Consider the following 24,180-nt stretch of genomic DNA (forward strand, 5'->3'; position numbering starts at 1 on the left):
TCATAGGGGAGGGACAATCAGCAGAAGGAAACTCGGAGAGAGCACTTATCTAATATAAACATTTCAGGGAGGGGCTGGTTGGTGCTGGATTTGAGCGAATGGGGCGACATCTGGGCCTCCGCAGTCAAAGTTGTCTCTTACGGAGGGCATAGTGTGTTCATCATTCGGTGGAACTTTGGGGTCGGTGGCAGGCCGGATGTAGCGCCCAGGAACCCAGAGCGGTTGTGGCTCGGAGTCTGGGAAGACACAAGCAAAACCTCTCCCCTGTGCTAGCAAGGGAGCTGGATCTTGCCAAAGGTTTGTGGCGGGGTCTTTCCAATGAACAAGGGGAACTTGCGAAGGTTGCCACATGGGTCCCCAATGTTTATGGGTTGGGGAGAGTCTTTTGTCATCGAAGGTCAGGAGATTGTAATGGATAAGGCAGGCAGTAATGACGTCGGCAGGGGCCTTGTGGGGAGAGGAAGCTTTTTCCTTTTGAATGAGTAGCTTGAGCTGCTGGTGAGTACGCTCAATAATTCCTTGCCCTTGCGGGTTGTAGGGGATGCCGAAATGATGTGTGATGTGGTACATCTGCACAAAGCTGGCAAAGGTGGCACTGCGATAGGCTGGTCCATTGTCGGTTTTGAGATCCCAGGGAATTCCCATGAATAGAATGCTTGCCGAAGCGCTTTGATGCAATGATTGGCACTCTCTCCTGTGAGGGGCAAGGCATAGCATAGGTGCGAGAAGGTATCAACTGCAACATGAAGATATTTAAGGCGCCCAAAAGCACTAACATGGGTGACGTCTAGCTGCCAGCGGGAGTTAGGCCGCAGGCCGCGGGGATTAGCTCCGCGGGGCTGCAAGGGTCCAAGGGGTAGCAAAGGTGTGCATGTTCGGCAGGAACGCACAAGATGTTTGCATGTTTCGATGGGGAGGTCTGGAAAGAGCCTCTGGATAGATCGCGCAGAGAAGTGGAATTGAGAGTGTAAAAGTTTGGCTTGGTTGACGAAGTCTCCTAGTCTTGTTTTGTCAATGGAATCTTCTCGAATGGCAGCTGGGTATACATGGCGGCCGGATGCTAAGGCGTCAGCAAGGGCATTTCCTTGAGTCAGTGGTCCTGGCAGGCCAGAGTGACTTCTGATATGAGCGATGAACCAGGGTTGTTGCCTTTCTTCAAGCAGTCGCTGTACAAAGGCGAGTGCTTGGTCTATAGATGAGTCGCTGGGTAGAAAGGTAGCAAGTGGGAGGCTGCGACATACCTGTAAGGTGTACAAGCTGTCTGTAAAGATATTGAGAGGCTGGTCTGGGTAAAGATTGAGGACTGCAGCGACAACTAAGAGTTCACCCACTTGAACAGAAAGGTGATTGGCAAACATCAACTGTCGTGGCTCAAGCTTTCCTGGCACATATATGACAGCAGCGAAGCCCCTTTTTGAGGCATCAGTGAAAGCAGTGATGGCAAAGGGGATTGGCTTTCTTGCGGGCAGCGGACGGAACGGGTTGAAAAATGCTAATTGAGATACACCTTGCAGCAGTGGATGATGAGGATAGTGGTTGTCGAAGGAGCCATGAAAGAACTCTATCAGGCTCTGCATTTGAGCATTATTCATGATAAGGGAAGTAACTTCTTTTGCATCAAAGGGCCAAACAATGGTGTGTGGCGGGACGCCGTACGTTTGTATGGAGAGAAGTACTAAGTCAGTGGCTAATGTGATCCAAGCCCTTGTAAATGGGCAGATTTTTGGGAGTTTACTTTTTGACATGTGTAGAAAGAGAAGAGGACCATCTTGCCATAGGAGACCCGTTGGGGTGACTGGTGTTGGCAAAACTAAGGCAAGGATTGGGAGATCGGGAGAGAATCGCTCTAGGCGGCATTGCTGGAGTGCAGCATTTACTTGTTGGATGGCTTCTTTGGCAGCTGGGGTGATGGTGATGGGGCGAACGACTGCAGCGGATGGACTGCACTTAGTCTGCAGGAGCTCGAAAAGGGGTTGCATTTGCGCTGTTGTGATAGGGAGTGCTGATCGAAGCCAATTGATTTGTCCGCAAAGCCGTTGGAGCTCAGTCAGCGTCATGTGATCAGAAACATGGATTTGCGGGCTGGTGGGCCGAATATATTGATGAAAATGAAAGCCTAAGAACTGGAAAGGTGGCTGGGGGTTGACCTTGTCAGGTTGCACTATTAATCCAAGACTTGAGAGGTTCGTCATAACTGCAGAAAGTAAATCATTGAGAAGTGTGTTAGAACTTGCTGCTAAAAGAAGGTCATCCATATAGTGGATGATGTATGTGTGCTCTGGATGGAACTTAGAGCGTAGCGGCTCAATGGCATGATTGACATAGAGCTGACATATAGTTGGACTGTTCCGCATGCCTTGTGGTAGTACTCGCCATTGGAATCGGAGTGCTGCTCCTTGATTGTTGGTACGCGGGACTGTAAACGCAAACCGTGGACAGTCTCGCGGGTGAAGAGGAATGGAGAAAAAGCAATCTTTGATGTCAATAGTGGCTGCATAAAAATGCTGGGGGACTGCAGTGGGATGCAGGCAACCAGGCTGAGGTGACCCCATTGGCTTAATATGCTTGTTAATTTCTCGAAGGTCATGGAGGAGGCGAAACTTACTTGTGTTCTTTTTTTGATGACAAAAACTGGTGAGTTATAGGGACTGGTAGACGGCTCAATATGCCCTGCCTGTAGTTGCTCTTCAACGAGGGCAGAGAGAGCTTGTAGTTTGTGAGTTGGCAAGGGCCACTGCTCGACCCAGATGGGCTCCTCTGTGTCCCATTCCAGAAGGATAGGGTCAGGTTTTGAAACAGGAGCAGTGGCCCCTATAAGGGGGGGGGGGGGCGGCGCAGCTAAGAAGGCTTCTGTGGTGATTCGAGCTTTTAGCTGGCTGAGTACATCTCTTCCCCACAGGATGGTTTGGACTGAAGAGAGGAAGAGTGGATGAATTTGACCTTCGTTACCCTCTCGGTCGCTCCAATGCAGAGGCTGAGATGTTTTCCAAGAAGTAGCAGCTCCTGTGGCGCCGATGACTTGAGGGCCAGTTTCGAGGGGCCAGTGATTAAAGCGGCGATTTCGAAGGGAATACAAGAGATTTCGGCACCCGAGTCTAAGAGTCCATCAAGCCATTGTCCCTCTATTTTAAGTTCTAGTGAAGGTTTTTGGTGACGTTTGATAGGCATGGTCCACATTAGGGTTTTGGAGCTTTGTGGAGGGCCTCTTGGGGGAGGGGCTGAGGCCTGCCCCGCTGGAAGTTTAAAGGCTGAGAAAAACGTTGCGCTGAGCGGCAGTCGCGGGCCCAGTGATACCCTTTACCACAGTGCGGGCATGGCGTGGGGGGGCCTCTTGGTCTGTGCAGTGCTACGGCAGGGTGGGGAGCTGCTGGCTGAGGGCACTCGCGAACAAAATGACCGGGCTGACCGCATCGAAAGCAGGCAGAAGTGGAGGCAGATGAGACAGCCATGGCGGAAGCGAAGGCAGCAGTAAGTGCTTTAGTCTGTGGGTCAATGTCTCGACAAGCTAGGACCCATTCGTGCATCGGCTTGTCGCGGATAGGAAGGATGACAGCTCGGAAGGGTGCGAGGCACCCATCGAGAATGAGTTCTTTTGCTAACGCAAACTGAGCATCTTCGTTAGTAATTTTACGTTGGCATGCTTCGATAACGCGGGCGACAAATGCCGGAAAGGTTTCTTGCGAGTCTTGAAGCATTTGAGTGAACTTGGTGGATTGTTTGGTGGAAATTAAAGAGAATGACCGCTGAACGAGAACTTTCACTCGGAGCCAAAACCCTGGGTCTATGTTCACATAGGAACGAGGGTCAGCATAGTTGTTAACCCCTGTGTAGGCATCAGCTGGATCTTGGACACCCGCTCGAACATTTTCCACTACTTGTTGATCAACAGCTACTTGATAGTGAGCGCGCCATTCAAGGAACTGGCCTGGCTGAAGGATGGAATGAGCTAGAGAAATCCAATCATAGGGAAGAACAAGCTGAACCCCCAACTCTTCTATTAGTTGTTGAACATATGGGCTATCAATGCCGTCTTCTTTAACGGCTTTACGAAGAGTTTTAACTTCTTCTGCTGTGAAGGGAAGCCAAGTTTGAGGGCGTTGCTGCGTGGGCAGCGGGTTGAGCGGGTATAGCTGGGGGGCGGGAGAATGTGCTTCGCTAGAAGCAGGTGGGGGGCTGCTGCCATACGGTGGTGGCGAGGGACGAACGGTAGCGGGAAACAGATGAGAGAATGATGGCTTAGCAGCGTCAAGGTGGCAACAAACTGGCGGCGGGATATTTTTGGGTGCTGGACAAGATGGCGGAGCGGCTACATCACTTCCGGGCGCCGGCCAAGATGGCGGCGAAGTCACGTCATTTCCGGGCGCCGGCCAAGATGGCGGCGAAGTCGCATCATTTCCGGGCGCCAGCCAAGATGGCGGCTGCATTATTTCTGGGGCAGGGCCGGAAGATGACGGGACAGGGAGGGGCGGGTAAAGGTGAGAGGAAGCGCCTTTGTTCCCGCCGGCGGGCTCGGATATAGGTGAAGAAGAAGCCGGAAGTGCGCCATTTTGGGCAGAGGTGGAAGAAGAGGGAGAAAGTCCGCTATTTTGAGGAGCTACTGAAGCGGCTTCTGCGGGTTGTGGGGAGCGCGGGCGGGGAGGTTCACGCTCGAGAGCGGCGGCGAGCTGGTCAGACAGAGAATTTGTGTCGCCAGGATCATCGGGCTCATAGTCATTGGGTTGCTTAACCGATTTGTCTCAGATGGCTTCTGACGGCGCACCAAGGAGACAGGCGCATATGGCTACTAGAGCAGGCAGCAGGCCGGGCGGAAAAGACCGCTTTTCATGCTCTATGGCGGAGGTGACTCGATCTATGAGTCGAGAGTATGTGTCTGGGCTCCAGAGCTGGCAGGTGGCGAGCCACGGATTAAAAGGGAGTAGCAGGTCCCAGTATTTTTGGAGCTGTTTCACGGAAACGCGGACTCCATTGGTATCAAGCAGGGCGGCTAAAAGCCGAACCTGAGGGGTATGGTGTGAGGAGAGAGAGGTGCCCATAGTGGGAGAAGAAAAGACGGCGATGGGGTCCCTACCTGGAGATCTGATATGATCGCCTGTAGACAGCAGCAGCAGCAGCAGAGAGGGGCCGGAGGGCGGTGGAAGGAAAGGATCCTGGATGAGCCCCCTGCTGTGGGCTTGCTATTTTAAGTTAGCAACCCACGAGGACCGGGCGGGCTTCCACGGCTCGGCGGTGAGCCCCTAGGCCAGCGCGTAGGCCTAGGTTCTCCAGGTGTGGGGGACGCGCGGTAAAAACCACGGAGACAGCCTGTGAGAGTGAGCTAGTCCACTTTATTGCGGAAATACACTTGATTATATAAGGTCGGGTCAAGGGAGGGGTAGGAACGGGGGCGGATTAACTACGGGGCGGTAGTAGATAGGCAGAGCTGTGCAGGCAGCTATGAGGTAGGCGGTGAAGGATAGCAACGGCTAGAAAAGAGAGATAACAAAGGCTAGGAGGAGGGGTGAAGGGAGGCAGCAACAACAAAGATCAACTCAAGATGGATCAAAGACCTAAATATAAGAGTCAAGACCATAAAGACCTTGGAAAGCAGTGTAAGGAAAAATCTACAAGAATTTGTAATAGGAAATGGCTTCATGAACATCACACCAAAAGCACGAGCAGCAAAAGAACAAAGAGATAAATGAGACTTCCTCAAAATTAAAGCCTTCTGCACCTCAATGGAGTTTGTCAAGAAAGTAAAAAGGGAGCCTACACAATGGGAGAAAATATTTGGCAACCATATATCTGATAAGAGACTTATAACTTGCATATATAAAGAACTCCTATATCTTGAAAATAAAAAGATAAACAACCCATTTAAAAAATGGGAAAAAGTTTTAAACAGACACTTCTCCAAAGAAGAAATACAAATGGCTAAAAAGCACAGAAAAAAAATGCTCCAAATCTTTAGCTATCAGGGAATGCAAATCAAAACTACAATGAGATACCATCTTACTCTCTTAAGATTGGCAGCTATGAACAAAAAAGAAGAATACAAATGCTCGAGAGGATGTGAAGAAATGGGAGTACTCATCCACTGCAGATGGGAATACAGAAGGATCCAACCATTCTGGAAGTCATTTTGGCGGTTTCTCAAAAAACTAACCATAGATTTGCCATATGACCCAGCAATACCACTGCTGGGTATATACCTAGCAGAACTGAAAACAAGGACACTAACCGATATGTGTACACCAATGTTCATAGCAGCATTGTTCACTATCGCCAAAAGTTGGAATCGACCCAAATGCCCATCAACAGATGAGTGGATCAATAAAATGTGGTATATACATACAATGGAATACTACTCGGCTTTAAGAACAAATACACTACAAACACACCTGATAACATGGATGAATCTTGAGAACCTTATGTTGAGCGAAGCAACCCAGGCATTGAAGGACAAATACTACATGACCTCAATGATATGAAATAAGCAAGCTGCCTCAGAGAGCTAGAGACTGAAAAATAGGCTTAACGGAAATCGGAGGGTAGAGGAAGGATGTAAGCTGACATCTACATGGGTGAAATCTATGATAAGCTGGCGGTAAGTATGTGCACAATGAAGAGATAAAATGGGGGCATAGTGTTACCTTTGGGTGGGGCTTTGCAGGTTTGAGGGGGGCTAGGGATGGGAGGATGGGTAATATTGCCCAAGAAATTGGGGCGCGGGAGGGACAACATACGAACATAGGAGATTGTCAGGTGTTGGTTGAAAATAAAATGCTGAGAAAACCTTTTCAAAATATAATTAGGAAAGTTATCTGTTTAAGATACTCAAAGGGGATAAGCTAATGCAGGACAGACTCCTAGGGAATATCTTTATGCTCATTTCCCAGAGTGGGTTATACCATTGGGTAGAGACCCATATAATGAGAGTGAAGGTAGACCCACATCCTGGGGAGAACTAATGCCATCAAATAGAGAGAACTGTATCTCTCAAGAGAAAGGGTGGCTCCCAGGGCATTAGGGCAGTTGAGCAAGTCAAGCCCTCAACACTGTTGCAAGTATCTCTGAACATGCTCCTCAAGAAATAAAGACTGACTGTCACTGTGGGCCCCAAGGGGAGGGAGAAATAGATATTGAATAGATGGAACAAAAGTAAATGTGAGGGTAAAAGAAATGTTTCACAAGAGTACACAAGGATGGATATAAAACATGTAATATTACACCAAAAACATATAGGGGCCGACAGACTAATAATGTAAACCATAATGTAAAACATAGGATAACTAAAAAATTTAGAAAACTGTATAGCCTAAAGTATAAACCACAATGTAAACACAAATGTCACCTTGTTTGAAAGCTATTGTCTCAATATCTGTACATCAGTTTCAATAAATATGATATGAATAAGTTAAAAGATTATCACTGTGGAAGGGAAAAGGTTTTATAATGGATATGTGGGAGTACTGTATATTGTATAGATGAATTACTGTGATCTAAGGCTCTTATGAAGAGAAGCTCAATAATTAGGAAAAAAGAAAAGAAAAAGATAGGATGTAGAATTTTTCCAAATAAATATGTATTCTATATCTAACCTTTAAACTCATCACTACATTCCATTTTACTAGTAAGGAAACCTGACATATTGGGCTCCACTTTTCAGGAAGTTTTGGATCACAGAGTGGTTCAACAATAGCAGCAGAGGAATACTAGTATGGGATGTTATTGACAGGATATATGGTTGACAGGGAGTTATACAGGGCATGTGTTCAGGGTGCATGGAAATGTTTGGATATACTCATAGTGGAAACAATTAAAAACAACAGCTTGTGGGGTACTGGGTTCCTGACTGGGGGGGGGGGGCTCTGTCGTGGTCCCTAGGGGAGCAGGGGAAGTCCCCCAGGTGCAACGGTAAGGACCAGGAAGGAATGAGGGTCCACCAGTGAGCCCCTGATACTAATGACTATGCTTGTGAGCCTGTACACCTGAAATAAGAACAAGGCCTAGAGCAGAACTGTGCCTAAGAGTTCCCTCCTGACAGCCTCCGTGTTACTCAAATGTGGCCAGTCTCGAAGCCAAACTCAGCATGTAAATGCAATGCCTTCCCCCCAATGTGGGACATGATACCCGGGGATGAGCCTCCCTGGCACCGAGGGATCACTATGAAGTACCAGCTGATGACGTAACTAGAAAATGACCTTGAATTACAGGTTCAATGCGGACCAGCAGAATATCCCTGTCTACATATAATAACAGGAGTTAAAAATGCTGTCTGTCCTAAAATAAGGGGGAAATAGAAAGGACAAATGAGTTCATATGGCTATGAGTCTCTAAAAAAGAGTCTGGAGGTTGTCAGAAGGATTGCCCTTATGCACACTTGAGCAGAGTCTCAGAGACAGATAAAGTAGATACAACCCCAGGTATTGGTCCTTTTGAGGGCTAAAGTGACCCACAGGTTCTATGGTCATGGCAGATGGGGTTCAGTGCCATGCCAGTTGGCCCTTCTTTGGAGCTGGTGTTTCTGCGTGATGGAGCTGGACACAGATGGGATCTCTTTTCACAAGCCTTTCATGCTACTTTGCTGGAATTGTAGTTGGTGCTGGGGTTTAAGATATATCTAGGGGATTTGAATCTCTGGACTGACAATATGATAGCCAGGCCCTGAGTCTCAACAGACTTCAGCTCCTACACTCTGATTTATTGGACTTACCCCACTCAGCTAACATGGAGTTGAAGAATGTCAACCACCACACCATGGAGCTTAGAGTGCCTACAACTGAAAGCAGGAGGATTGCTTCCAGTATCCATGTGGAATCTAAGCCCACTCTTGACATAGATGTGGAATGGACACAACCAAGCCAAGGTCCACAGGAAGGAGGAATACAGTACGGATTAGAGTGGACTTAATGATATTCTATTCATGAACTATTGTGGTTAATAATCGAGAATATGTGGCATTGGTGTGGAAAAATTGGCCATGGTAGCTGCTGGGTTCGGGGAATGGGATGAAGAGATGAGATGTGGAGGTATTTTCGGGACTTGGAGTTGTCCTGGATGGGGCTGCAGGGACAATTGCTGGACATTGTATGTTCTCCCATGGCCCACTGGATCAAATGTGGGAGAGTGTGGGCTATGGTGTGGACCACGGGCCATGGGGTGCAGCAATGCCCAGAGATGTACTCACCAGATGCAATGGATGTATCATGATGATGGGGGAGAGTGTTAATGTGGGGGGAGTGGTGGGGTGGAGGCGGTGGGGGTGAATGGGAACTTCATATTTTTTGAATGTAATATTTGTTTAAAGTGAATAAATTGAGTAGAATTTGGAAAAAAATAAATGATGGAGGATAGAACGATCAACTGTAAGAAGGAATACAATACTAACACATGGGATAACATGGATGAATCTTGATGACTGTATGTCGAGTGAAGCAAGACAGGCATTGAATGACAAGTATTACATAACCCCTCTGCTATGAATTAAGCAGATCAAGCTGTCTCAGATGATAGGCTTACAGGAAATAGAGGGGGAGAGGAAGATTGTGAACTGAAGAGTACACAGGCAAAATCTATGCTAAAGTGGAAGTAAGGTGTTGTGCAGTGAATGGAGAAAATGGGGGCATTGGGATACTATTGGGTGGGGCTTTGCAGGCTTGAGGGGCCTATGGTTGGGAAGATGGGCCAGATGGTCCATGGAATTGGGGGGAGGGAATTAAGGGAGCAGGTGAACATGAGAGTTTTTCAGGTACATGTTTGAAACTATAATGTTGAGAAAACTTTTAGAAAATGTAATAAGGAAATTTTACTTGTTTAATGTGTTTTATGGGGGCCTTCTGCCACAGGGTGCACCTGGGGAAGGTTCCTAAGGACTGTATGAGTTCTAATCTTGTCATATTGTGTTATATCAGTGGATGGAAACACACACAACGAGCAGGAAATTGTTGTACCCCCATCCTGTGGTGTACTGATGTTCTCGAACAGAGGAAAGTGTGTCTTTTGAGAGCATGGGTGGCTATCAATTGGAGAGGACAGACTAGAATATCAAGCCCTCAGTATTGTTGTACGTATCTATGAATCTGTTCCTTCAAGCAGTGAAGCTTGGTTGTCACTGTGGGCCCTGAGGGGAGGGAAAGAGAGGAATAGAATAGACTGAAGAGAGAATAACTGGGAGGCAATGGAAGTGTTCCACAAGATTGTGCTACGGTGGATATAAGTCATGTTAAATTTCACCAAAAATTTATAAATGCTTATGGTCTATAATGTAAACCATAATGTAACCAAAAATTTAGAAAAGTGTACATTCTAAAATATAAACAATAATATAAGTCATAACGGGACCATGGTTAGTAGTTATGTTTCAGTATCTGTACATCAGCTGTAACAAATGCAACATACACATGCAAAATGATCATAGCTGGGAAAGTGGGAAAAGGGTTTGTTGTTGGGTATATGGGAGTCACCTAATTTGTATATCTGACTTTACTGTGATATAAAACTTTTCAGAAGTCAAATTTAAAAATTAAAAAAAAAAGGATGTCGACACTGAGGCAGGAATTCTTTGCCACTGTACATACAGGGCAACACCTATTACTGTGATGAAAGGTGAAATGTCCAAAAGAAAGTTTTATGACATTTTCATTTTTAATGCCCCAATTTATTTTTTACTTTATTTTAGTTTTTCTAAATTATTATGTATTCTATTTCTAATCTTTAAAACTGTCAATACTATTTCATTTTCCTAATAATTGATTTTGGCAATATATTAGGCTTCATTTAAGAGGTTTTGGATCACAGATGGGTTATACTATGGCAGGGGAGGTGCACTGGTGTGGGGTGTCTTTGATGGGAGATGCATGGGTGGGAGGGAGTTATCCAGGGCATGCATATAGTGTATATAGATATGTTTGGATGTTCGTTGAGTTCTGTCATAATGGATAGAGTTAGAAAACTGAGAGGGTGCTGAGTTCCCATCCTGAGGTGCTCTGTCACATTTCCCAATTTAACAGTAACAATTCCCCAAGTGCAAGGTCTAAGACCAATGGAGGAGGGTGGTCCAATGATAGGTCCTTGATACTGGTGACTATGCTTATGAGTCTGTGTGCTTGAAAATTCAACCAGGCCTAGAGCTGCAGGGTGCCTAAGAGTTACCACATGAGAGCCTCCATGTTGTTGAAATGTGGCCACTCTCTAAGCTAAACTCATCATGTAAATGCCTTACCTTCCCCCCATAGGCTATGACTCCTAGGCATGAGTCTCCCTGGCATCAAGGGATTACTGCCATCACCAGCTGGTGATGTAACTAAAAAAAGACATTTAATTAAAGGGTAAATGGTAGAGACAAATGAGTTTATGTGGCTAAGAGACTTCAAAATGAGTTGGGAGGTCGTCAGAGGGATTGCACTTATACACGTCTCAGCAGGATCCCAGAGACAGCCAAAGTAGATACAATCCCAGGTTCTGGTGCTCCTGAGAGCTACAAAGACCACAGTTTCTATGGTCATGATAGGTGGCTCTGGAGTTCATTGCCTTGTCAGTGGGCCCTACTTTGGAATTTGTGTTCCTGAGTGTGATGGAGTTGGATTCAGATGTGACCTTTCTATGCATACCTCTTCTGTCACTTTTGCTGAAACTGATTGGTGCTAGGGTTTATGTATGCTCAGGGGACTTGAATTTCTGGAGTATCCACAGGCCAGCTGGGCCCTGAGCCTCAGCAGAGTTGCAACACCTACTCTCCGATTTTTTGGACTTACCCAGGTCAGCTGGTGGGGAGGTGAGAATGGTCAACCACCACACCAGGGAACTGAGAATGTCTGCAATTTCAAGCAGGAGAATCACATCCATCAGCCATGTGGGATCTAACCCTACTCTTGATTTAGAGGTGGTGTGGACATCTCCATTCCAGGGTCTACAGGATGGAGGAATATAATATGGATTGGAGTGGACTTTCTGGTATTCTGCTATGAACTGTTATGACCCTAGAAATGGAAGAAATTGTATCATTGCTTTGGAGACAGTGGCCACAGGAGTTGCTGAGGGCAGGGCAAGGGAGGAAGAGGTGTGATATGGGGCATTTTTGGGATTTGGAGATGTCCTGAATGATATTGCAGGGACATATGAAGAAACATTGTATATCCTGCCATAGCCCAATGGATAGACTGGGGGAGAGTGTGAACTACAATGTAAACTATGGCCCTTGTTGTGTGGCAGTCCTCCATGGTGTATTCACTAAATGCAATGAGTGTGCCTTAATGATGAAAGGAGATGTTGATTTGGGGGCTGTTGGGGGTTGGGAAGTGTGGTATATGGGTACCTCTTATGTTTTTTAATGTAACATTTTATGTGATCTATTTATCTTTTTTAAAAAAGACAAAAAAATAGAAACTATATATTTTTAAAAACTACAAAGTAGGGCCCACTGGTGAGGCACCAAACTCCAGAGATATCTGCCATGACTATAGAACCTTGGTATCTCCATAGCCCTCCAGAGCCTCATTATTTGGGATGGTATCTTCTTTAGGAGTCTGAGATCCTTCTGAGATGTGAATAAGTGTTACCTCTGGGATAACCTCCCAATGCACTTTGAAGTCTCTTAGCCAATAAACTCATTTGTCTTTACATTTTCCCCCTTTTGTTCAAGGCTTTTTTCCAGTTACATTGCTCATTGTTGTTTGGTAATAATCCCTTAGTGCCGGAAAGCCTCATCCCTGGGAGTCTTGCCCCATGCTTGGGTCAAGGTAATGCATTATATGCTGAGTTTAGTGTAAAGACAGGCCACATTTGGGCAACATGGAGGCTCTCAGGAGGTAACTCTTAGGAACCCCACAGGACTAGGCTAAGTTGAAATTCCAAGAGCAAAGGCTCATAATCATAATTGTCAATGTCAAGGGCTCATCAAATGACCCTCCTTCTTCACTAGTCATTGCCCTAAACTTGGGGGATTGTTGCTGTTCCAATACAGAATGTGGCAGAGCACCCCAGGATGGAAATTCAATATTTTTTTTCATTTATCGTGTGAATCACTGCCCACTGTAACAATGTCCCGTGAACATTTGAACAGATTTATATACCTTATACATATGCCAATGTGAACTTTCTCCCATGTATCCCCCATCTCTGACACACAACACCAATGATCGTCCATTGCCACAGTTATGACCCTCCCATGGTCCAAAACTTCTTCAAAAATTAAGCCAAGAATATTGCCAAATACAATTAATAGGAAGATGAAATAATAATGATAATTTAAACATAAGAAATAACCTAAAGTTTTTTAAAAAAATCATGTTTGTGGTACAGTGCTGAGGGATTTAAGTTCATGAATGGAAAGCTATTTAAGAAAACAGGGTTAAGATTTGATGTGTGAGGAGAAATTGGAGGCCTGGAAATCAATCCATAAGGACTGCTGTAATGATCAAAGAAAATACCTTAAGCTGACTGCATGGGTTGGTGGAAGGGGTTTGACGTCTTACATTCTCCCCATATTTGCACTTGAGGCCAAGGTATGGGAGATACAGAGAAGTAAAAAGGTTTTCTCCTTTCTCACTGCCTTTGTACCCATACCACTCAAATTGCCAATCTCTGATATAATTAAGAATCCATATAGAGAATAGAGAGACTGCTGAACTGGAAGTCTGACTTCCTGGGTTCTTGATTCCCTTTCAACATTTAAACAGCTGTGTGTCCTTGAAAAAAAATCCCTTAATATCTCTGATCTCCAGTTTTCTCACAGGGAAATTAAGTTATGATTGTCATAATTTCTGAGATATCTCACTAGACATGCCATGATTCCCCAGTCTATGTATTGCAATATTAGCATATATCTGTAGGATGTCCAGTTGAAAACATGATGCAATTGCTATCCTTGAGGGTCTCAAAATCTATGTACATATAACTGACTGTTACGCAAGCATGCCAATGAAAAGACACCTATAAGAGGTATAGTTATCAATCACAGAAAGGGGAGTGATAAAAATTTCAACCTGGAGGAGCCATGAATTCCTCATGTTGATGGTAAGAAATGACATAACTATTGGTGACAAACAGACAAGGTTGGAGGGACCAAACTGCAGATATGCCTCAAAGAGATAAAGGAAAACAGAGAAAGAACTAAGAGATATCAGGAAAGCATGAATGAACAATAAGAAACTCAATAAAAAGCTAAACATTCAAAAGAAACTAAACATAAATATTGGGGTTGAAAACCACAACTGATGTGAAAATACCCTAGTGGATTTCAACAGCATATTAGAAATGGCAGAAGAAAGAATCAGTGAACTTGCAGACAAAACAGTTTATAATGATTCAGGCTCAGGAGCAGAAAGGAAAAATAAGATAAAGAGAAAAGAGCCTAAGAGATCTGGGGATATCATCCAATGTACTAATATATGCATTTTGGGAGTTCCAGAAGGAGAAGAGAAGGCGGCATAAGGAAAATTCAAAGAAATAATGGCAGAAAACTATCCAAGTTTAATGAAAAACATGAATGTGTACATTTAAGAAGCCCAATGAATCCCTAACAGGATAAACTTGAAGAGAATCAAACCCAAATAGTAATCAAATAATCAAATTCTAAGGACAAGAAGAGAGTTAAGAAAGCTGCAAGAGAAAAACAGTATGTTATGTTCAAAGGGATTTACAATAAAATTAAGTGATGATTTCTCATCAGAAACCATGAAAGCAAGAAGGCAATGGGACAAAATATACAAATTGCTGAGTGAAATCAATTGCCAAACAAAAATTTTGTATCCAACAAGACTATCTTTCAAAAATGAGGGAGAGGGAGCATATGTAGTTCAAGTGGTTGAGGGCCTGCTTCCTATGTATGAGGTGCCAGGTTTGATTCCTCATACCTCCTGAAAAAAAATGAGGGTAAGATTAAGACATTCTCAGATAAACAAACCTGAGTGAATTTGTCAAAACTAGACCTGTATTACAAGCAGTGTTAAAGGGAATCCTGACTGAAAGAAAAGGACAACAAGATACCAGGGCAAATTGTACTTACTCTGGCTGTAGCCAGCAAAGCTCTTGACCAGGACAGGAGCTGCAATGTCTCAGAATGTGCAGACATATGACAACCATTAAGCCAAACATGGCTTATTCAAATAACATTTATTTGAATTACAGCAAATACCTCAGGAGGCAGTAACAGATGACCTGGAAATTGTGGTTTCACCTCAAAGTCTACATGGTGAATTAATGTGCCAAATTTTTTGGCTATATTGAAGAACACCATGACTACAAAGGAATGTTTATGTTATTTTTGCAAAGACTGCATTATCACAGCCCTCAGAAGTAGCAGCAAAAAATGTCTTACCTATTGGAAAAAACTAGTTTCCATATGATCACTATGGCCAGACTCACACTTCAGTGCACTCATCAGCAAAATTTATCCAAGTCATGATGAATATGAAGCTCATCAAGAGAGAGTATTACCCAGGATCAATAAGCACAATAATAAGCAAGCTCTCAGTCACAGCTTTGAGGAAGGAACTCAAGATACAGGCCATGGGCAGACAACAGCAAGGCAAGAAACAACAGATTGAAAATGGTAGTGGAGGAGAAGATAATGGTGACAGTCCTCACCATAGTAATGCATCCACACATAGAAATCAGGAAGCAGAATGAAGTAACAAATGGACCAAAGCATCTGATGATTCTGGGCTTCAGCTTGATAATAACAATGCAATAATATCAACAGATCTGGTAATGAATGGTGCTAGTGAAATTGAATTGGCGTTCAGGCCTCATCCTACACTTATGGAAAAAGATGACAGTGCACATACAAGATACATAAAGACTTCAGGCAACACTACTGTTGATCACTTATCCAAATATTTGACTATGAGTTTAGCTTTAGAAGAATTTTGGAGCACAGGAAAATCAAACCTGATGAATCTTGATACAGCCAGTGAGAAACAGTATACTATTTATAAAGCAACAGCCAATAACCAGTTTACTGTATTAAATGGCCCTTTTTCTTTTGAAGTGGTCAGTGAGAAATTCTGGAAAATGAACAAAATCATGGGACTTTATTATGTACACACAAAGGAGCACAAAAAAGCTTTACCTAACAAAATTTCTGAGAATAAACTTTATAGCTTATTTCATTATTATTAAAAATGTACTCGTCATTGCTTTTATGGACAGAATTTTGGATATGTTGTTCAGTTTTCTTTCTGAGCCAGACTTATTTATGCTACTAGAATCTTTTCCTCTTAATTTAAGATTTCTTTTTTGAAGAGACTGCAATTATTCACTACTTTTACTTTCCTTTAAAAAACTCTTAGAAGGGGATGGTTGGGAAGGGGATGGGGTGATAGTGGTACAGTGATGTAATTGGGTTCTATGGTACTGGAATGTGAGTGGGAGTAGGGTGGGGGGTTGGGTCGGACGTTCCATGGAACTGGGGGAAAGGCTGTAGGAAGGAACAGATGAAGTCTGGGGGTTTGGAGGTCTATGGTTAAAACCACAATGGTGGGAATGTTCTTTTGTCAAATATGACAGGGAAGGGTTGCTGATGCAGGATGTCAGGAGTGAGGGGATATGTGGGATAGGGTACACCTGGGGCATGGTTCTATGGAATATGAAAGTGTTCACCTTTTCATAGTGTATTATCTCAGTGGGTGGAGACCCATTCAACAAACAAGATAATATTAAACTGCCAGCCTGGGAAATCCTGCTATGTTCTCAGTTAGAGGGACAGGAGACTCTTGAGAACATAGGCAGTGCCTAGTAAAAGAAAACAGTTCAATATGTCAAGCCCTTAATATTGCATGTAACTATGAAGCTTATTCTTCAAAAATTGAAAATTGGTGGTTTCCTGAGGAGGGGGAGAGGAGAATAGAATAGATGGAACATAGGGCACATTTAGGACATTGGAATTGCTCTATGTGATCTTGCAATGATGGATACAGGCCATTTTAAATTTTATAAAAACCTATAAAATTGTATGGTGCAATTATAAACCATGATATAAACCATTGACCATGGTTAGTAGCAAAGCTTCAATATTTGCATATCAACTGAAACAAATGTGCCATAATCATGTAAGATGTTATTAATAGGGGAGTATGGGAGAGAGGGAGGGGGATGGATATATGGGAATCTCCTAATATTTTCTATGTGACTTTTCTGTAATCTAAAATTTCTTTGAAGAGAAAGCAAAAAAAATAAAAATAATACACTGGGGGAACAGACAGAAGATGACACTGTACATAAAAGATAACGGATCTTATGGTGATGGAAGACACAATTAAAAAATATTGTTTACTTTTTATTTTGTTATTTTTAGTATAATTATAATTTTATTTTTGTATTATGTTTATTTTTATTTGTATATTTTTTGTCTTTGTTTTGGAAGAGGTTTTGGATCACAGAAGGGTCACAACTGTGCCAGGGGAGGATCACTGGTGTGGGGTGTCAGTGATGGGGAGATGTGTGGTAGGGGTGCATGTGGGGCATGCTTCTATGGCATATGAATATGTTCAAGTAGTCATGGGCTCTTGCTTGGTTGCTGGAGACTTACACAATAATTGAAAGAATATTGAATGCCATCCTGGGAATTCCTGCTACATTCTCTCCAATAGTGTGGCAAGAATCCCCCAAGTACAGGGACAGTACCTAGCAAAGGAAGACAAACCATTATATCAGACTCATTATATTGATGGTTGAATGTATGAACCTTGTTCTTGTGGAAATGAAACTTAGCCTAGTATAACATATTACTTGAGTTAATCCCTGAAAGCCTCCTTGTTGCTTCAATATGGCCTCTCTCTGAGCCAAACCTAACATAAATTCACTACCTTCCCCCCAGCATGGTACATGACTCCCAGAGATGAGCCTTCCTGGCACCAAGGAACTACTACCAAGTGCCAACTAGTGATACATTTGGAAAAAAGACCTTGACTAAAAGGGGGAAATATTAAATACAAATGCATTTTTATGGCTAAGAGATTTGAAAGTGAGTCAGGAAGGTATTCCAGAGGTTGTGCTCATGCTCATCTCAGGAGGATCTCATTGACTGCCACAGTAAACAGTGCCTCAAACAAGGGGGCTCATGAGGTCTCTAGAGACATTGAGATTCTCTAAGTAGGGCAGAGAAGCTCATGAATTTGGCACCGTGTCAGTGGATCTTGCTTTAGAATATATGATCCCCAATGTAACAGAATTAGATGTGTTTATAATTTCCCTACACATGACTGTTCTGATCACTTTATTTGAATCTATAGCTAGCAATATACTAGTTAAATATACGTCCCAGAGGCTTAAATCTTCAGTCTGTTCATATGCTGATTGAGCCCTGAATCTCAGCATAGTTGCAACATCTACTCTTCAGTTCATTGTCTCACCCAGGACAACTAACAAAAGGATAATGATGGACAATGCCCATTCCAAAAAACAGTGTCTGTATTAGCCAGGGCTCTCCAGGGAAACAGAATCAACAGGAGATATCTGTCAATAGTATGAGATTTTGTAAGTCTCTCACATGACTAGGTCTAGGTTCTGCAGGCAGGCTGCAAACCAGGGAGACTGATGAAAGTCCAATGAAGGTCCTAGATGAGTTTCTGGGGGACTTTGGCTGTCTGAAGATGAGCAGGGAAATTCTCTCTGAATGCTGAAATGCTTCCCCTCTTAAGGCATTCAACTGATAGGATAAAGCATTACTCATTGCCAACAGCAATCTCCCTGATAGATGTAGATATAATCAACTATCTATGCAGCAAACTCACTGGTGGTTAATGTCCATAAATATCCTTGAATTAAAATTAGCTCAGTACTTGCTTAACCAAACAACTGGGCACAATTACCTGGCTAAGTTGACACATTAGCCTGCAAGCAAGAGTTCCATCCATCTGTCTCATGGGATCTGTGCCCCCTCTCCATCAGAAAAAGGGTAGATATCACCATCCCAAAATTGGGCAATGCAACTATGGACTAAAGTAGACTTATTGTTCTAGCAGTGGAGGAACCTGTGACATTGAGGTGAAGGTAGGGGCCACCAGAGATTCTGAGGGGCGAGGAAGGGGGAAGACTAGGTATAGCGTGGGGTATTTTGGGAACATTGAAATTGTCCTGCATGACATTGCAATGATGGATACACACAATTATACACTTTGTCAAAATCTATAAAATTGTGCTATGCAAGGTGTAAACTATAATGTGAACTATAGACCATGGTTAGTAGCAGAGCTTCAATATGTCTTCATCAATTATAACAGATGTACCACACTAATGAAAGATGTTAATGGGGAAAAGTGTGGGTGGTGTATATGGGAATACCCCTATATTTTTGATGTAGCATTTATGTAATCTAAATCTTCTTTCAAAAAAAAAATGAAACTCCAAGTTGTGTGCTTTTACATAGAGTGGTTTTATTTAGAATCCTCTTTTGACACAGGAATTTTTTGTAGTTCTTTTTCCTTAAGTGAAAATTCAGTTGGCCATCCTTCTCCCTCTGCCCTCAATGTTTTTCATGTCTACAGAATGGTAAATATATGTATTGTGACTTTTTTCCTCCAGAGTCTTGAATAGATATAATGTTCTATATAAACTATAGTATCTTCATGAAGACCAAGGCTCAAAGTTTTTATACTTAAAAACAATTCTCATGTGATTAATCTGTGCAGAATTGGTAAAAAGAAAAAAGGCTGTTTGTAAATCTTTGGAAATGAATAGAAGTGGTGAAATTGTATCATGGTATTTGTAACTAGCAGAGCTGTTATATGTGTATGATAGTGGCTGAAAGGAAAATGTATACTACTAAAAGGAAAGCTAAAAACTAACATGGGAATGTATAAGATAGCAAAGCTTCATGTAAAACATGAATATGGGTGATATTATATATATGACTGTTTTTCAAAATATAAATACAAACATAATAGAGAGAAGGATAAAGAATAGCAGCTATGTAGAGCAGGGGAAGCATAAAGAGATTGAGATATGGTGAGTTTTGTTTGTTTATTGTTTATTATTATTGAAATAATGAAAGTGCTCTAAAATGCTTGAAGTGATGAATGTACAATATATGATTAGATGGATTATGATTTATTAATATGTATCAAAATAGATTTGTTTAAAAATAAAATAAAAAACATTTCTCATAGGATTATTAATTTCATTGTATTTTCTTACATAATATCTCATTTTTCAAAGAGATTTTTAATGAACTTACGTCCATTGTCAGGCAATGTTTTTTTTTCATTCTTTCTTGTAATAATTTTGGAATTTCTGGTTTTGGGGAAGAGAATCCAAATATCCTTTTACATATTTCACTGAAGAAATGGAAGTTAAATTGGTCTTATGTAGTCTTTAAGTGTGTATTTAAAGAGGTCTTTTGGGCATTGATTCTACTGTCACCTCTGTTCCTTAATTATGTGTTTGATGTTTTTGCCTCTTAAAATACCAGAGATATGGATATTTACAGTTAAGCCTTGATGAAAAGTACAAGATTTGTTCACAGCTTCCCTATGCATTTCTTATTGGCAGCCACATAAGTTTCAAGAATAACATGGCACATTTAAGTAACAATAGAAGGGAAAAGTTTGCTTCTATTTGAAAAGGGTGTTCAGCATTTTGTGTTGCCATATCAGTTTATAAATTTTGTGCCCTCCTTACTATAGTCTAGAGGAAGAGGTCAAAAGCACTTGACCCCTGCCTGATCTGTAGTAAAAGGTAATCTGTAGAAGAATGCCAAGTAGTAGGGTAGAGTCATCCATCTCTGTTTTATTTAGCATTATATGGAGGGGGGAACAACATGCGGTGTTTGGGAACCAGGGGGCTTTATGCTGACAGGCCCAATAAGACTGACTTGTGTATTATTTTTCACCCTTCTCCTGATTCTCAGTATGTTTCCAAGTTTATATTATGAAAGTATTTACAAAGATTCATTTTCACTGAATATTAACTCTGAAAGGGTTTTTAATAGGAGGGACTACTTCTCCATTATCATTTTAACTAAAACCTATCTAGTTATTATAAATATTTATCTGTCAATTTTGAGAGATTGGGGACCGGCTTGATGTTTTAAATCATCAGCCCAGTATGAAAATTTTATTTTTTTCACCATTTTAGTGAAAATATGTAAAATCTGTTTTTAGAGCTTTTTGGTAATCTGTGCCATTGTATTTGAAAACCACCAAAAATTATGGGAAATTTTGTATTCAACTCCTTTTTTGGTATAATGTTGTTGTATAGATTTTTCATTGTTGTTGTTGTGGTTTTCTTTTATTCTTTTTTCTTTATTTTTTTCTCTTATTCTTTCTTTTTAACTATGTTTCCTTTCTTTTTTTTTTTTTACAAATTGTGTTGAGGGGTGACTTTCATTCAATAGACCTCAGCAAGGGAGCTGCTCTGCTACATTCAAAACCCTGACCCAGAAGCAGGTTGTCTACGAGTGGTTTAGCACTAGGTTCTCCATGAAGGTGTGGTGCGTGATGGGTGAGGGGGCAGCCCCCTTTCTGGCCATGATCTGACCCATTTCCTGGGATGAGAGGCTCTCTGCACCAGACCCCGGTCCCAGTGTGGGCAGGATGGGTGGTGCCGCCTGGGCAGGCATGCACACTGGCGGGGATGGCAGGGACCAGCTACCTGAGGCCAACCGAGGCTCTAAGACGCTGCTGTATTGTTCCACCAGGGTGGGATTGTGACTTAGAGGTGTTCAGTCATAATCCCACAGATGGTAGCCTCACCCCATTGGCTCCTCGGCCAAGCACATACACCAAAAGTCTGAATTGTATAGATTATTAGTGCAGGTCCACTGACTATAACCCTGGTTTTGTGATATAATTGCATAGATTTTATTGGCAACATTAGGTTAGTGGTTACATTAAATAACTAAATTCCCATTGTGATCATTAATTGAAATTTTGTCTTTAAGCAAAAGTTATTTGTGAATATAATTTGTCAGTATGAGAGGATGTAAACTATGTATCATTAGTAAATTCACTGGATATGTATTATTTTTTTCTTTATTTATTTTTTTAATATTACATAAAAAAATATGAGGTACCCATAAACCCCCCTCATCCCCCTCACCGCACTCCTCCCCCAATAACAACAATCTCCTCCATCATCATGAGACATTCATTGCATTTGGTAAATACATCTCTGAGCACCGCTGCACCTCATGGTCAATGGTCCACATCATAGCCCACACTCTCCCACAGTCCACCCAGTGGGCCATGGGAGGACATACAATGTGAAGATGTAACAGGAAATTACCTTGAATAAAAGGGTCAACTCGGACTAGCAGAATATTCCAATCTACATATAATACCAGGAGATAAAAACGCTTTTAGACCTGAATAACAGGGGGAAATGGAATGGACAAATGAGTTTATATGGCTATGAGTCTCCAAAAACAGTCAAGAGGTTATCAGAGGGATTGCTCTTATACACACCTGAGCAGAGTCCCAGAGACAGATAAAGTAGCTACAACCCCAGGTATTGATTTTCTGAAGGCTACGGAGACCCACAGGTTCTATGGTCATGGCAGATGGAGTTCAGTGCCATGTCAGTTGGCTCTACTTTGGAGTTTTTGTTTCTGTGTAATGGAGTTGGACTCAGATGTGATCTTTGTTCACAAGCCTCTCCTGTTACTTCTACTGGAACTGTAGTTGATGCTGGGGTTTAATGTACACCCAGGGGACCTGAATCTCTGGACTGACCATGTAATAGCCAGGCCCTGAGCATCAACAGACTTGCAACTCCTACACTCTGTTATATTGGACTTACCGCACTCAGCTAACATGGAGGAGAAGAAGGTCAACCACCACACCAGGGAGGGAGCCAAGAGTTCCTACAACTGAAAGCAGGAGAATTGCATCCAGCATCCATGTGGAATCTAAGCCCCCTCTTGACATAGATGTGGAGTGAACACAACCATTCCAAGTCCACAAGATGGAGGAATAGAGTATGGATTAGAGTGGACTTACTGATATTCTATTCATGAACTACTGTGATTAGTAATCAAAGAAAATGTGGCATTGGTGTGGAGAAAGTGGCCATGGTGGCTGCTGATGGTAGGGAGCAGGAGGAAGAGATGAGATGTGGGGGCGTTTTGGGGACTTGGATTTGTCCTGGGTGATGCCACAGGGATAGTTACCAGACATTGTATGTTCTCCCATGGCCCACTGGGTGGACTGTGGGAGAGTGTGGGCTATGATATTGACCATTGACCATGAGGTGCAGTGCTGCTCATTACTAAATGCAATGAATGTCTCATGATGATGGAGGAGGTTGTTGTTATGGGGGGAGGAGTGGGGTGAGAGGGGTGGGGAGTGTATGGAGACCTCATATTTTTTGAAGGTAATATTTAAAAAATAAATAAAGACAAAATATGAATACAAGGGAACACAGAACATACAGTGAATGGACACAGAGAGCAGACAACTCGGGGGGTGGAAAGGGGAGAGAAATAAATAATAAATAAATCTTTTAAAAAATGGGCAATTGCTATGACTAGACACTTCTCCAAAGAAGTACAAATGGCTAAAAAGCACATGAAAAGATACTCAATATCGCTAGCTATTAGGGAAATGTAAATCAAAACTACATTGAGATATCATCATAGCACATTAGATTGCTGGCTATTAAAAAATAGAGGACTACAAGTTTTGGAGAGAATGTGGAGGAATGGGAAATCCTATCCACTGCTGATGGAATGCAGAATGGTGCAACCATTGTGGATGACAGTTTGGGGGTTCCTCAGGAAGCTTACTATAGAACTGGCATATTATCCAGCAATATTACTACTGGACATATACAAATAAGAATTGAAAGCAGGTTGATGAAAAGATATATGTACACTAATGTTCATAGCACATATTCACTATTGCCAAAAGTTGGAAAAAAAACAAATGTCTGTCCACAGAATGGATAAGCAAACTCTGGCATATACATGTAATGCAATATTCCTCAGCTGAAAGAGAAAATACAGTATTAACACACAGGATAACATGCATGAACCTTGAAGACCTTATGTTGAGTGAAGCAAGCTAGGGACTGAAGGACAAATATTACATGGCCTCACTGATAGGAATTAAGCAAATTAAGCAGACTCACAGAACTCGAGTCTGGAAGATAGGTTTAGAAGAGACAGAAAGGGAGTAGAAGTTTGTGAGCCAATGCCCATATAGGCAAAATCTATGATAAGGTGGAAGGTTGTAATTGTACAGTGCATGTGTATGACAATGGTGTAGT

The 24,180-nt window shown here is 42.5% G+C and overlaps 1 pseudogene; it reads left to right on the plus strand.

The window, feature by feature from the left end:
• The first annotated feature begins 4,333 nt into the window (after window positions 1–4,333).
• Window positions 4,334–16,098, plus strand: LOC101418548 (E3 ubiquitin-protein ligase RING2 pseudogene; annotated as a pseudogene).
• The last annotated feature ends 8,082 nt before the right edge of the window (window positions 16,099–24,180 follow it).

Source organism: Dasypus novemcinctus, chromosome X (genome assembly GCF_030445035.2).
Source record: "Dasypus novemcinctus isolate mDasNov1 chromosome X, mDasNov1.1.hap2, whole genome shotgun sequence".
Classification (NCBI taxonomy): domain Eukaryota; kingdom Metazoa; phylum Chordata; class Mammalia; order Cingulata; family Dasypodidae; genus Dasypus; species Dasypus novemcinctus.